This window comes from Triturus cristatus, chromosome 3_2 (assembly GCF_964204655.1).
Source record: "Triturus cristatus chromosome 3_2, aTriCri1.1, whole genome shotgun sequence".
Taxonomy (NCBI): domain Eukaryota; kingdom Metazoa; phylum Chordata; class Amphibia; order Caudata; family Salamandridae; genus Triturus; species Triturus cristatus.
The window spans coordinates 423,695,710-423,712,158 of NC_140584.1; positions in this window are offsets into that span (position 1 = coordinate 423,695,710).

The following is a 16,449-nucleotide window of genomic DNA, read 5'->3' on the forward strand; positions in this document are numbered from 1 at the left end:
GGGCAATCCATCCAAGGTTGGATGTGGGAAGCACCCAGGCCAGGCCAATGGGAGCACATTGGAACTTCCACAGAGGTACACCTGCAAGTTCCAACGTGTGAATTCCAAATGCAGGGGCAGACATACATAGCTCCAGTTTGGGGCACCACATACAGCAGTTAGGGTAGAAAAAAATGAGAAGCTGATTGCAGCAGCATCCAGATAAAAGAGAAGCTGAGTTGCTGCTTGATAGTTTTTGTCAGAGTTTACGAATTCCTTACTAGGGCACATGGGGCGCTGCGAGGAAAACCCCAAATCTTGCAAGGGATGGGCAGAAGTAGTATGTAAAAATAACTGATGGCGTGTCGAAAGAATGCATGGCCCTTTTAACACAATTCCTATGCCAGATCGGATAATTCCCCCCAGGTACAGTGCCGAAAAAGGCTGCAGGTGAATTACATGTATTACACCAACTATCGTGGCCAGAAGGGAGTTCCATAAAATACTTCATAGACCAAAATGACTGTACGGTGAAATATTCAAACATTGACACAGCAGTACCAATAGCAGAAACAGGAAAGGTGGGTATTCAATCTGCATTCCTACTGCTGCTGGTGCATTTGGGAGACTTTCAGCTGTTGGGCAATCTGTTCGTGGGCGAGTTCTTTGTGGTCAAGGCTATACCGATGAGGTGCCTAGTGGCCTTGTTGTGCTTATTGAAAAGGTCAGCACTTTCCTGGAATGGGCAGTAGGGCAGGTGAAGGGGTCAAGGCAAGTGCTGCACTACCTTGACTATTCTGTCTTCATAAGGAGGGTGGAACTGACAGGTGAAAACAAGCACGTTTTAGATCTGTTTCAGGAGCTAGCAAAAAACCTGGGGGTACCCTCGCTCAAGAAAAGATGGAGGGCCCGAGCCCCCAAATGAAGTTCTTGAGAGTTCAGTTGCACTCTAAATACATGGTGTCCTGACCGCCTGGAGACAAGCTGGAGAGACAGAGGACAAGGCTAAAGGAATTTGTAGGGAGGAAGAAGTGTGAACTGCGGTGTATTCCACAGATGCTAGGGCATATGGATTTTGCCTGTAGCTTTATTTGCTCCAGGTGAGGTATTTTACAGGCAGCCGGAATTTACATGAAAGGGCAACCCTGCTCCATCACAGGACATGGATTGCAAAAAAACGAGGAGAGACATGGGAATGTGGTTGCTTTTTTTGGAGCAGTGTAATGGTGTGTTGTTGTGGCTTCAGGCTTACTCGATGGATTGGACGGTGGAAATGTATTCCCACTTCTTAGGCAGGGGGATTTGGAGTGTACTGGAGAGGTCACTGATGCGTGGAACATTGGCAGAGAGTTGGAGACAGATAAGGCACAGTATAGATGTTCTGGAATTCTTTCCACATTAAGGGCTGAATACAAAAGGACAGATTTATGTTCCCTGGCACATCCCTGCAAATCAGCATGGATGCGCTAGGGAAGATGCGTCATGCACGTTTGACCTTGCGCCACCGCAGATGCGCCGCATTTACAATGCTGTGCATTGTGGCGCAAGGACAAGCAGATACGTGACGCATCTGCCGGCGTAAGGTTGGCGCAGTGCTGAAGTTGCGTCGCAAGCGCAACGCAACTCCAGCACTGTTCCAACCTACCCTATCCCTAACATGGTGCGTCAAGCCTTACGCCTGCTTCAAGCAGGCGCAGGGTTTTGACGCATCAGCGTTAGGAAAGTGACTCAGTGAAATCTTATAGATTTCACTGTCACTTTTCAGGGGCGTTCCTGCGACGGAACGCCCCCCCTGAGTAGAAACGCCCACATGAAACCTGATGCAGGTTTCATGTGGCGCAGGGCTTTATACCGTGACGCATCTCCATAGATGCGTCACAATGTAAATGGGACGCACCATGGCGCAGGGTTTACGCCGCCGCTGCGTCACAAAAGTGGCGCAACGGCGGCGTAAAAGTGGCGCAAGTCTGATATAAATCTGCCCCAAAGTCTTTAACAGTATCTGATTGAGACCAGGTGGGATGAATGAGCTGCTGTTTGCATGACATCAAGTCAGACAGCTCCCTGCTGCACTCCTCAGAATATTGGTGCCCCATGCTGGGGCCCAGCGGGCAGCATAAACAAAAGAGAGAAACTGATGTGGGTACAGATGAAAAGTTTAGAGGAACAAGGAGATCACACGTTGGCTAGAAGCTACGTTGTTAAGAATGAGAGGGTAAGAATTTGCATGTGGGAAGTGTTAAGAGGATAGGGGAAGCACTGTTTAGTTGTCATTAGAGTGTACAGGATAGCCAAAGGATGTGTGTTTTGTGAGCTTAATTTGCTCCTTTTGCGATTTTTTCCACATACCAAGCTGCAGCCGCATAGCACCAGCAGTAGGCAATACTCTCCACCCCACCACAATAGCATGCATGTTCTACGTATAAATAAAACACACCACACAATTTTTGTTTGGGAAAAAACTGCTGCAGGTTTATTACATACACCGTTATGTAATATGGTGGGTTATCTTACGGGCGATCCAAGGGCAGGCAACCATTTGGGCCGCCTGCCCGCCTGATGAGCCAAGCAGCACTGGGGCGAACCCCATCAGTGCTGTCCCTTCGGTGATCCTCTTCCCGGATCACGGTCCCTTATTACTCATGCCCCTTTCAGGGCGGAGCGTAGCAAGGCAAGCCCCCGGTTGTTCAGGCCCACAACCGCCCGAAGGACTAACGGGGCGCCGACACGGTTTTCCAGGAACCTCTCAAGAGGCTCATAGGCTCTGGCACCCCCTATGGTGCCGCGCAGAGGTACCCTTCGGTACCCATTTGCTTCCAGATCGCCCTGTAACTCCACCTGCAACGAAAAAGAACAACATTACAACATTCTATGCCTCCCCCACTGCTTCCACACCGGGTAAGCGGTAGGGTGGGAGACGGCGTGTCCAGGGCGCCAAAGAGGAATGCCAGTGGGTGGGGGAGGCCTATATAGCACCCCGTTCCTCACGCCCAGGAAATGACACGTCCTGCGCGCCGCAGCCCCTGACTGCCAGGGTAGGGGGACTCCTCCCCGAGGGGTCCCCATACTTAGAAGAATGGGGGTGGACTGGTGCCTTGCTGGCACTAGAGGCCCACCCTCCTGAGGGCACCCTGTGGGTGCCAGGGCAGCTGCATAGCACCAGCAGTAGGCAACACACCCCACCCCACCACAATAGCATGCATGTTCTACACATAAATAAAACCCACCACACAATTTTTGTTTGGGAAAAAACTACTGCAGGTTTATTACATACACCGTTATGTAATATGGTGGGTTATCTTACGGGCGATCCAAGGGCAGGCAACCATCTGGGCCGCCTGATGAGCCAAGCAGCACTGGGGCGAACCAAATCAGTGCTGCCCCCTCGTTGATCCTCTTCCTGGATCACGGTCCCTTATTACTCACGCTCCTTTCAGGGCGGAGCGTAGCAAGGCAAGCCCTCGGTTGTTCAGGCCCACAACCGCCCAAAGGACTAACGGGGCGCCGACACGGTTTTCCAAGAACCTCCCATGAGGCTCCTGGGCTCTAGCTCTGGCACTCCCTATGGTGCTGCTCAGAGGTACCCTTCGGTACCCATTTGCTTCCAGATCGCCCTGTAACTCCGCCACAGCTCTGGAGGCGGCCACCGTCGCCGCCAGAGCCCCCCACCAAAATAGCTATAGTCTTGCCCGCTAACTCTCTTGTCTAGAGCCTCCTGCAAATCTAGATGAAAGAGAACATCCCTACTGGTTATTGATGCCCCATCTATATCCCAATAGCCCTAGACGTTAGCTTGGATCAGCTAGTGTCTGATGAAACAAAACACCCTTTATGCCTGTGAAGTTGTGCCAAGCACTATACACCTCACGCCACAAATTTCCACTGCGTCACATGACTCAGCCCCGTCCCACTCTGGGCAGGACAGTTACAGACACCCTGGCACACGATGCCCCACCTATTTGCTGATCACACTGGCAGCCGCCCATCTAGCACAGTGTGTAGCTGGACACATGTGTCTCCCATCTCTGGGACAGCAGCTCACATGTTAGAAGACCGTTCCTACCCCCGCTTGCCAGCTTAGTCTATACGGGCGAGGGGGATTATGCTTAACCCTGGCACAGTCTCTTTACTTGCTAAATCTATGCGCACAGAAATGTCGATAACAGGCGTGTGAGACAATGAGCACGGCTGCCCTCCAGCACTTGCCCTGCATTCCTTATTCCTTATGGGAATTTCGAACACTCAGCTCCCTCTGGTGAATCCCCCTAGGCATACCCACTCAGATAATCTGTCTGATACGTTACAGGGCGTCTGAAATCCAGTGCCTGCCACTTGGTGTGGGAGTTGCCATACACTGCCTAGTTCATGGGAACCTTAAGGAGCACACCATTAACACCCGGGCGTACCACTAAATGGGACTGGCTCCACCCAGCAGTAACGCTCCTGCTGGGCTGAGTAAATGCGGCCCAGGATGACCCTTAAACAATTCGCGTGGTGTGCTGCCACAAACCGTATTGGTAATAAGAACCTTAAGAAGCACACAATTACCACAGAGGAGGCAAGATGGCGGCCGTGTAACCGTTGCGGAGTCACCTCCCGACTGATCCCTGATAATGCTCGCATAAAACAGATATTTGCACAAACCCGAGCCTGGCTTTTTGATCATCTTCATAGGTATATTGCCTACCTTTCTCAGATGATCGTTTTTCATGAGCTGTCTCGACTCTCGCTGAACATTGTAGGGGTCAGACGCGGCATCTTACGCAGTCATCGGCTGTTACGGGAGTGGCTTGCTGGAAGTCTCTGGCGGTGGGCGGTGAGAATGGCTCCACGAAGAGGCGTGCAGAAGGAGACCGCTAACGGCAAGGGCTCCGTTCTTTCCAAGAAGCCTCTCAAGATGCTTGAAGTGACTCGAGCTGCCGATCAAGAAAGAGCAGCAGGCGGCAAGAACGGAACTCCAAGTGGTGCCCGATGTCCCTCCTCCGAGGCAGGAGCGAAACCGAAGACTCCGACGGTTCCGGGGATGTTCTCCGGTAAACCGGTAAGCGGGAAACAGATAAAAACGCCGCTCGGGGAAGCTGCGAGCAGCATGATTGATACAAGTAACACATGTATCGTGATGGACAATGCTGGCAATAATGTAACAAGGGGAGCTCCTATAGCTATTACACCTGATTTCTCCTACACACGAGAGACTGACAATCTGCAATCTGTTATCCCAAATTCCTCTATAGAGGTGGCTGAAACAATGCACGGGAGTGGACAAAATATGGGTGAGGGTAGCACACAATTACTTATTCGCAGTAAACGCGTCAGTGAGCTGGAGGTTAAGGGCCAAATACCCGGAACTCCTGATGGGGAAAATTTCTTCTCTCTTACAGAGGATTCCGACTTTAATAATGCCACTGACCTAGATAACACAGATATAGATGCCTCCGGGGATGAAAGTGATAGCCCCCCCCCGACGGCTGACACTTTGAGGAGAGCTGCGAATAGACCCAAAAGGGGACGGAACATCTCTGAGGGTTTACGGCCTGAAAGTCTAGGAAACAATGAACAGCTACAGTGGGATTACTCTGCCTCTCCGGGAGCTATTGCTGCAGATGGATCCAGATTTCAAGACAGCGATTCTAGGGCTTCTGGCAGCCAAATAGAACCTGTTCCTTCTATAGGTCTAATATATGCCACACTCAAGGCAATGCAGGCAGAAACCCGTCAGGAGCATAAACGTACTCAGCTCGCGACTAAAAAAATACAATGTGCGATTCGTAAAACGACAAAAGCCTGCACTGAGATTGTTGCCAGAACTACTGCCCTGGAAGAACGTGTGGTAGGGCTAGAAGCTGGCTTGGAAAGCACGGAGCAGAAAACATCAGCGAATGATGTTAAAATGATCGACATTCTCTGGAAGCTGGAAGAATCCGAAAACCGACTACGGCGAAACAATCTACGCCTACTGGGTGTTGAAGAAAATGCTGAAGGGGGCGATGTGAGAGGGTTTGTGCTCAAACTCTTCAAGTCCGCTTTTCCCGAACTATCGCACTGGAATTGGGAGACAGAGATTCAGCGAGTACATAGATTCCCTTTGATGTTAAAAAATAATCCCGGTCCTAATGTACACCCCCGAGCAATTCTAATTTTTTTTGGAAATTTTTTATTGAGACAGGCAATATTTGAAAAAGCAAGACCAGATGCCAAAAGATCCGCCGAAGGCCAGACCTTCTTTGTGCGGCCAGACTTTTGTCATACAACAGTAGAACGAAGGTGGCGGCTGCGACAGCTTATTAATCCCTTCCAAAAAATTGGCTGTGAAGTATATTTAATGAACCCTGCCAGATTGAAGGTTATCCATCAGGGGAAGGTTAGGCTGTTTACTTCCGAGATTTTGGCCGGGACTTATCTACAGGAGTTAACTGGGCGGGATCGTAACTGATTCTTTTTATTATTCCTGTTTCTGCTTGCTTTTTCAGAATGGGGGGTTGAACATTGAGCAGGGGGACATACTCTGGGATTGATGACATTTTCAGATATTCCTAGACGTATCTTTATGCTGGCTTTCGAATCGGCTCGAGGTTTCTTTTTTTTTTTTTTTTTTTTTTTTTCAGGATCTTTTTTCTGTGGGTTTTTTCTTTTGCTTCGGTGTCGGGAGGTGATCGGGGCTGCAGATGGTACACGGGAGGCATCACCAGGGTCTGCGGACCTTTTTTGCCTTTGTTGTTGGGTTGGGGGGGTGGGGTGGGATGGGGGCTGTGGATCCTATCGGGAAGGTGAAGATTTCATGTGATATTTTTGAGTTGGTTAGATGTTATTTGGTTTTTTCCTTTATGGTGCTAGATGATATGGGATTCAATGTAATTCGATGTCTTCTTCATCTGTAAGGGGTTGTATTAGGATTGCTTCTATCAATATCTGTGGCCTTAATGACCCGGCCAAAAGGCGTAGGATACGGGAGGACATTCGAATTTTGAGGGCAGATATCATCTGCCTTCAAGAAACTCATGTTCCAGTTACAAATAAACAAATAATAGAGTTTGATGGGTTTCAATTAATTTCATGGACACGGCAAGATGGTAAAACCAGAGGTGTTGCAATACTGGCACGTAGAGGTCTGGCGTGCTTTACGCGATCTCTCTCTGATCAACATGGCAGATGGGTTATTGTACAATGTTCAATTGATTCCAAAATGTTTACTTTATGCTCTGTTTACGGACCAGTTTTGGACGATCCCGAACTCTTCGATTGGTTAACTTTAGAATTAGTGGGCTGGCCCTCCCCAATTGTTTTATGTGGGGACTTTAATATTAATGTGAGTTGTGCGGTATCCAATCACCCCGAAGTGGAATATCAAGGGCGGAAACCAAAAGTGTTTAAGTCTCTTTTGCATTTAAAAGAATTGCATGGCTTGATTGATATATGGGCACAAACGGAAGGAAACGACCCGGGCTTCACCTATTTCTCTGCTCCCCATAGAACTCATGCACGATTGGATTACTTTTTTGTTTCTGGAAATTTGGTTCAGGGCAGTAAGATCAGGAAATTTCCCAGAGTTATGTCGGACCATAACCCTCTGGTCCTTGAACTTAATATTAAATGTTCTAAACCAATATCCAGCTGGACTTTTAACAGGGCTCTGCTGAGTGATAAATCCTATATAGATCATATGGCAAAATGGATCACTCAGTTTTTAGAGTACAATTTGGGAAGCACCGGGGTTCAAAATGTTTGGGATACTCTTAAGGCAGGGATCAGGGGTGAAACAACGAAGTATGGATGGGAGACTCAAAAGAAAGAGAGGGAAAAGATTAAGGAGATGTATGAAGAATTAAGGAAAGCTGAGATTAATCTTGTTAAAATACTTTCCGAAGGTGGGGCGGGTGAACTAGCACAATCTACAATTGTAAGTGTTAAATCAGCTATCACCCAAATTTCATTCGCCAAGTCTGCTGGTAGATACTTAGCCTGGAGGTCCAAACTTTATGAGTGTAGCGAAAAGGTAGGTCATATGTTAGCTGTCCGGACCAAAGAAAATGAGGTATCAACACGGATTGCAGGAGTTTCAGATCCAGACATCGGTTTGGTAACTGATACTGGTGCAATTCTTCTGGCTTTCCAGAAATTCTATCAGAAGTTATATTCGGAAGATATTGAAGATAATTGTTGGATTCAATCTGAAACCGACAGATATCTTAGGGAAGCTAAATTAAATAAATTGTCTACTTTAGATCAGGATATGTTGGATGCTTCGGTTCAGCCAGAAGAATTACAAGTTGCTATAGACTCACTTCCACTAGGCAAAGCTGTAGGCCCTGATTTTCTGCCTGGTGAATTTTATAAAGTTTTTCGAATTCAATTGGCTCCGATTATGTTGGAGATGTTTCATATGGTACAGAGCGGAAATACCCCTCCTGAATCTTGGAAAATGGCAAAGATTGTGATATTTTTAAAGAAAGGGAAAGCAGCAACAGATTTAGGGGCCTATAGGCCCATTACTTTGATTAACAGCGACATCAAAATTTACTCTAAGATATTGGCAAATAGACTCGCTTCAGTTATTAAAAAAATTGTTTCCCCCCAGCAACATGGTTTTGTGCCTGGACGGGAGACTATAGATCATATACGCCGGACAATCGCATTATTTGATTATACTAAGGTTACAGGAGACCCTATGGCTTTAATACTGCTGGATGCTGAAAAGGCATTTGATAGGGTCTCCTGGCCTTTTTTATGGGCGGCTATGAAATATAATGGTATTGGTGAAAGATTTATAAGAGCTATCCAAATCATGTATAAAGATCCAAGTGCCAGAATTGCATCAATGGGAACCCAATCTGGGATAATCAATATATCACGGGGTACTAGGCAAGGATGCCCATGTTCCCCCCTGCTATTCGCCATTTATATTGACCCTTTAATTAGGAAGATTCTGGCAGATTCAAAAATACAACCTGTACCGGCAAGAGGGGGGAACGTCAAAATCTTGGCGTATGCCGATGATTTGGCTATTATCACAACTGACCCTCGCTCTACCCTTCTGGAAATAAATATTTTAACGCTGCAATTCGGCAATATCTCTGGCTATCATATGAATGAATCTAAAACTCAAATTGTCATCAATGAAAAAATTATATTAACCGACCCACGGATAACATCAAGTGCAAGATATTTAGGAATTGAAATAAGTTCTAAAATCCAGGATATAGTTGATATTAACTTGAAACCAGTAATAATGAAAATCAAATCCGATTCACAAAGAATGAATAAACTATATCTGACATTAATAGGGAGATGCAATATTATTAAGATGATATTTTTGCCCAAAATCTTATATATTTTTAGAGCAATTCCCTTAGATATAAATAAAATTTGGTTTCAGAAACTTGATCAGGTGGTCTCATGGTTTCTATGGGCGGGGCAACGCCCCAGAAGGGCTCTTAGATATATGACCTTACCTAGAGACAGGGGAGGGTGGGCTGTCCCCAACTTTCAAATTTACTATTGGGCAACTGCGTTGAAACAGATGGGGGAACTACTCAACTGGGGGAATCTTCAAGTTGGGGAAATATCAATTTATCATTTGATTTATGGAATAGAAGCCAGAGGACTTCTTATGCGACATATTGATTTTGCTTACTTTAAGAGGGTTAAGTTCAAGGTTTTGTTCGGTGCTTATAGGGTCTGGACTGCAGTTAGGAAAAAGGCTGGGATTGGGCGGCTGCATATATATTCCCCTTTAGTCAATAACTTCCTACTCCCAGATATATTTCAGGATGTTTATTTCAAACACTGGGTTGAGAAAGGTATTTTTTGTATAGGGGATTTTATTCGCGATGCTGAAATACTTCCTTTTGAGGCTTTAAAGGAGAAATTTATGATTAGGAATAATTTTTTCTTTAAGTATTTACAGATTAGGGATTTCTTCACCAAAAAAGTAACGTGTCGGAATAGAATCCCCCTATTAGATATGATCTTCGGGGGCCAAGCCACCACATCTTCGCTATATAAATTTTTAAATGGAACAATGGGCGATGATTTAGCTAAACATTTTGACAGATGGCAAACAGCTCTACAGGCCGGACAGGGAGAATGTGAAGATTCTCTCATGTATAGCCAAACGGTATGTGTTTCTGCAAGTTTACAGGCACAAGGCTATAAGACTTGGTGTAATTTATATATAACTCCGGCGCGTATTTACCGATGGGGGGGGTCCTCGGGGATACACTGCTCTCGATGTGGGCTTCTGGCAGCAGATAGCACACATATGTTTGCGACCTGCCCCAGTCTCTCTCAAGTATTGATTAAAATTGAATCGCGTTTAGAATCTATATTAGGCTATCGAGTCCCACTGTCCCCCCAGGTTATAATGCTAGGGATTTGTAATCAGGATATAGGGGAGGCCAACAGGAAACTGGTTTATATCACAATGGCTGTATTACGATTGTGTTTGGCTACTATGTGGCTTGATCCGGACCCTCCTACGTTACATATGTGGTTTAGTAAACTAATCTATGTTTATAATTGGGAGATATCTGTGTTTAGGAGACGAGGAAATCAGACAAGGGCCAAAGGTGAAAAAATATGGGAACCATTAACCAAGTGGTTAAATAAGGTTGAATAGTTAATGTGTTGTAATGTACCCCTTTGTCTGTATGTTTATATTTTCTTTTAACTCATATATATATATATATATATATATATATATATTTTTTTTTTTTCGCTTTCTCTTCTTCCTTGTCGGATCCACCGGGGTGGGGGGATAAAAAATGTTAAATTGGACATCGGATATGGTTTTTTTTTTTTTAATGTATATTGTTTTATATTTATGTTATGTTTCTGATGCCCTAATAAAAATAATTTAAAAAAAAAAAAAAAAAAAAAAAAAGAAGCACACAATTACCACCTGGGCGTACCCCTCAATAAGACCGGCTCCACACAGCTGTAGGCTAGGCCAGAGAGACACAATATTCAACCTCTTTACTGGATTCTGCCACTTGGTACCCTACTGGTCGCAGCTCTGTGTTTATGTGAAGCGCGTGTGCCTCCGGGGCATGCAGTCGCAGATAACCGGGTATATTACCCACTCGCTGATGTATCGCTAACTGCCCTTATTTGGATAGTAGGAAAGCTGGATGATTCCTAAGGACTGCGGACTTAATACTCCAACCCAGTTTGAACCCAAAACTTGGGACAGGCCAAGAAGTAATCATTCCCTTCAAGGTACATCTACCCCACCAATGACTATCAACATATTTGGGATACCGGTCGCAGAAGATACCTCTTGTAGTCACAGGTTCTAGCCCCTAGAAGGATAACCAGAGAGCGGACAAGTTTGTGGGAACCAGGGGGGGGGACATACTGTGCAAAAACCTGCCCTTTCTTGAATATTGGGACGCCAAAAGGTCTATGATACCCTGTCGCCCTTTGGCACTAACGCAGTGTTAACCAAACTTTACTGCGCCATAGCACACTTGTTAGCTGACAACTACCACCACCCGCCTGCTGCCCTAGTTAACGCGCGGGTGAATATATCCTAACTGAAGCGACCTGATACCTGCCCTTGGCTGCAGCCGAATGCCCACCCCGTGTACATGGTACCCGATTCTATAAGGTGCCCGCAGGTGTTCCCCATGAAGGCCCTCGTGGCCAATTGCACAATGCAGTCATTATTTTGTAAGTGCCTCTCTCTGCGTTGAAATTTCCTGAGTAATTGTAAAATTATAATTTCCCACCATTGGGCAGGAAACCGGTGGCAAAGGCAGACTGTTAATTTGTGGCTTCTGACATTGCCGTTGTGTAACTACTACAAAACCACAGTACACCTACAACACGCCAGTACCATTGGTTTTAACAATGCTTGTTAGTTGCATGAGGTAACTGAAGTCACAATTCCGGCTTCGCTGCGTAGCATATTGAACATGCCTCCATTCAGAACTGGTGGGACTGTCACCTTAACGTGTTGAACAAGCAGGAATTGTCTCCCTACGATGAGTAGTGAGCTTATCCGCAATTGGGACAATTCCACTAATCAACTTCCGCAACAGCCAGACAGGTCACCTGCCCGTGAGCCAGGCACCGAAAGTGGGAGCCCTTTGGAAACGGAATAGCGGTGCACAATCCCCGCGCTGGAGACAAAATTGGCCTTGTTGTACTCTGAAAGAGGCACATGCAGAGACAAAATACCTATTCTTAGCAGAACAGAGCCTGTCCGAATCTATTGCCTAAATAGAGACAAAAGGTGAACCATGATATTATCACTGACCAAGTCTGTGATGTCTTCTTCGCTACCTCTAGCATATTTCTCATAATTCGCCATATATGACTGACACCGCACTCTCAGCCTGTGCTTTGTGTGATCTTGGCCCACTTTGGTGTGACCAGAGCCCCGTGAAGTCTGCATCATGCATGAACTGGCCAGAGGCCCACTTCCCCAAAATTCGGCCACAAACCAGTAACCCCCATGATATCGCAATCCTGACATACACCCGGGGGCGACTCTTTTAAAGGTGAAAGAACGTGCAAATCCATCCTTGCTACCCGGGCATAATACTACGTTAGAACACCACCTTGATATAATACCAACAAACGGACAGCCGGACACAGCCGTGCCACATCCAAGAAGAGCCCGCTATGGTGCAAAGCCCCCTGAGGGGAGAAGTACAGTTCCTGCCTACTTCAAAACCAACAAAACTAAAGAGAAGGTGGACCTCACTGGAGCGCCCCACCTTGTCCCCACTGACATGCACGAGCGCTAGTATAGGGCAGGGAAACAATGACCAGCTGGGTGGACACTCGCTACACCGATTGGGTCGATTGCCCAGACAAAACTGATATTGAAACAATTGAAACCTACATGGTCCACAATTAACTTGGGTGCCATGAGACGGTCTTGAACAAGGACCTGTGGACAGCGAGTCACCCGATAGTCAGTTAAATATTGATGGATTTGAGACAAAGGCACCATCCAAACTACTGAAACAAAGTTGGCGAGAATAGTTCTACGGAGAAAAGCATTGAAAGAATCGCTCCTCAAAGTCAAAGGACATAACTACACACTTAGGTCTATCTTGCTGGGAAAGATGGAGCGATGCCCGTTATCGGAATTGGTGAATGAAGACATTATTCATTCATGTACAGCCAAATTGCGAGAGACTGCCCCCCAGTGGTCTTCCCGCTTAATGGCACCCTGGCAGTACAAATTGGTTTAGAGCACCAATAATTAACCTCAAACTGATATACTGATTTTCCCCCACTCAGGGCACCCTGTCCGGTAACCACCAAGGCAGGCGTACCGCAATGCCAACTGAAGGCAAAGTAAAACACATTTTCTGACCTTGGGCTGTTTGCGGCGACACATATATAGTGACGCCCAGTGTTGTGCAAAACTAGAATTGCATATGCGCGCGCTACATAACGCAAGGCAGTTCTAAGGAACACCTGACAATTGTGCCACTATAAGCCAGGACTCCTGTCAGGCGGCTACTTCCTTTTGCACCACACTGTGCTCCTGCCGTGCTGCCAATCATAGTAACACCACAACTACTAACCTGGGTACTCGTGCAAACGTGAAAATCCCGCCTATTTCAAGCCCTCAAAACTAAAAGGATGGCTTGGGCAGCTGGCAACAGTGATTGTAATGCCAATTGCATTAATCCATGCCTATAGAGTCATCTCTACAATAGACAGATATCGCCAACTCATGGCAGACTGTCCTTAGCGCCAGTGACCAATTAAGTCACGTGCAACGCACCAGCACCCACTTGGTCAGATTACACAGTGTTAGCTTCAATCACGTACCCTAAACCTGTGTCTCCTCGAGGAGTTTATACTCACAAAGCTGAAGTCATGAGACAATCGACACCTTTAGGGGTACCAGAGCATGTTGTAAATGATCCCTTAAAAGCCTTCTTGAATGCTTTAAACCTATGATGCATAAGGATGCTTTGACCACCTTTTGAATTGCCCACAATTATGAATGGTCCCTTGATTATCTGTTAGCCACCCACCGGTTAGCCAACTCTGTGTGCTTGCAAGGAACACAGTCCCTTATCAAATTGGTGCCAACCAAGAACTAGTTTATTTTTATTCTTCTCAACCTGTGGGAGCAAAACTAATATCAACGGTCGCACTACCGACCCTCAGAGCTCCGATTAACGACCCCGGTATGCTTATCTGCAAAGCTTCACCATGCGCTGCTTGGGCCATGAGGGTAGGCGTCAAGGTAAATGGGTCTGTGTCACAGTGTTACATTCAAAAGACTATGAGAACCCTGTCCCTTGCTGTGTGTAACACCCACCTAAACAATCTTCCTCCTGACTTGGCTTCATGCAGGCACTAGGGTGCACCTACTCGAGCCCCTTATTGCCCTTTCACTGGTAATCCTCTGTGTGGTCGAAAGTAAAGCAAGCCACGGAGGAACTGGCAAGGGGGGTGGGAATAACAGGACGATATCTTACAAGAACCCATCCCTCAGTATAACATCGCAACCCCAAAATGCGCAGAAGTCTTTAAGATTCACGGACTGCTTACAGCCTCACCAACCTGTGGGTTGTGGGATCCCACAACCCACCGCAATTCCAAGAGGGGGCGATGACCTCCCGTCGCACAGGTGAGGCCACCAGACTTGGGGGGGGCGCAAGCACCGGCCCCAGAGAGTAGGAGCGACTAGGACGAGATGCGCTACGTCAAAACAAGTGACCATAGCGTCCCTGAACCCACAAGCAGAGGAAACAGGGCATGATCCACGTGCACTCCCCAATCGCCAGCCGTGGCACCACCCATCCAGGCATTCCCCCAACTTATTAAAGCCGCTGATGTGAACAGACACCGAAAATAGCATCTCCATCTGGGATCAGAGGCCCTACGTGCCGCCAAATCACGATCCCAGCTATCGGCATCACTAATTGCCACATCCACCACGAAGAAGCCTAGCCTGTAGAAAACTCCATGGTTGCAGCACAAAGGATCAGATCATTAGTGCTAATAACTCATGGATGCCAAACTGGCATTGGGAACATCGTTCGGAACACTTCTGCTGCCAATACCCCAATATGCTCCAATGCAAAAAAGTCACCACAACGCAACAGTCGAGTTGCTGTATTCCTCCCTACGTCTGCTCTGACCAAGGGGTCCCGCCTGAGCTCTAAAACAACCCACACACCCATGCTAGGGAGGTGGTAAATAATTCCAGAAACCTAATATGCTGCATGGTACACGCCCCACCCCCGGGCTCTCTAATTTGCTTGCTCTGAATGGCGGTAGGAGACATGTACGAGCAGAGTATAGCGACATGCGAGGACACTGAAGGCAAGCCAGGTGCACAGAAGCAAGCCACCGCTCGCGTGCACTCGCTGCGGTTGCCAACAATGCCATATCCGGAGGAGAGCTTAGTGTCCGCAACTCAGCCTCCGAGCGTGGCGCTGTCCGGGGTATGTATTCTCCCCTATTCCCCAAATCAATGTTGCAGGGGGGGACCTTAATAGCTGGCCTACCCTCACCCAGCTGACCCGACCGGAAAGATTTCAACTTAATTATTAAAATTAACTTACCAGGGCCTGCCTAAATGCCCAGAAATGTGCCCCTAGACCCGTACGGGGATCGCACCCACCACCACGCTCCAGCCAATGGAGCTGATCGGCAGGATCACTCAAGCAATCGAGAAGCTCAGGACACCAGGCACGCTCCTGAGGGACATTAGCGGGGATCTGGGCACCTCCGGGAAGCAAAGCTGAGCGCGAGGGGTCATCACCCCCCCTTGGCCGTGCATGATGCCTGACATTGCCTGCGGCTACCGAGGGTAACCCGGGGGCCTTGCGCCCGCCCTAGAGCCTCATGTAGCTGGCGAACACAACCTTAGTGATGTGGCACCTTGAGCGATCGAGACAACCTCCCTGACTGACCCTATGTTGCCTGCCCAAAACTAGCTCGGGCGCCCTCCGGCACCCAGGTGTGCCATATGCACTGCGACCGCGCAGCGCCAGACCCAGGCGGCTCTCAGGATTGCAAGCAGCTATGAGCCCCCGTTATTCAGCCTGTGACCCCATCATTCACGTTATGGCCTCCAAGCGGTCCCTACTGCCCGGCGGGACAAAGGGGGTGGGTACACCACCCCATGGAGAACAAGTCCCCAGATGGAGAGCCCCCATAAAGCGTTAACTGCACTGCCGCCAAAAACCCATCCCCTGCGCCCAGCCAAGAAAAGGAATGCATGCAAACCGGCCCGCTGGGACCAAATCCGCAGAGGGAGAGACCCACTGCGCTGAAGTCTCTTTGCCGAAGCACCTCCACCGTGGCTGCAACCCGCTGCCGCATGCATTGCAGCTGGAGATGGGGTCGGGTGACAGGGCCGGAGCTGTAGGCTGCCGAGCCCCCCGACCATGTTTTGCAGTTTTATATGGCGCGAACTTGACCCAAAGGGCATTAGAAGGCTTTACAGGAGAAGCGGATTACTTTACATTTTTACAGAGGCTGATTAAA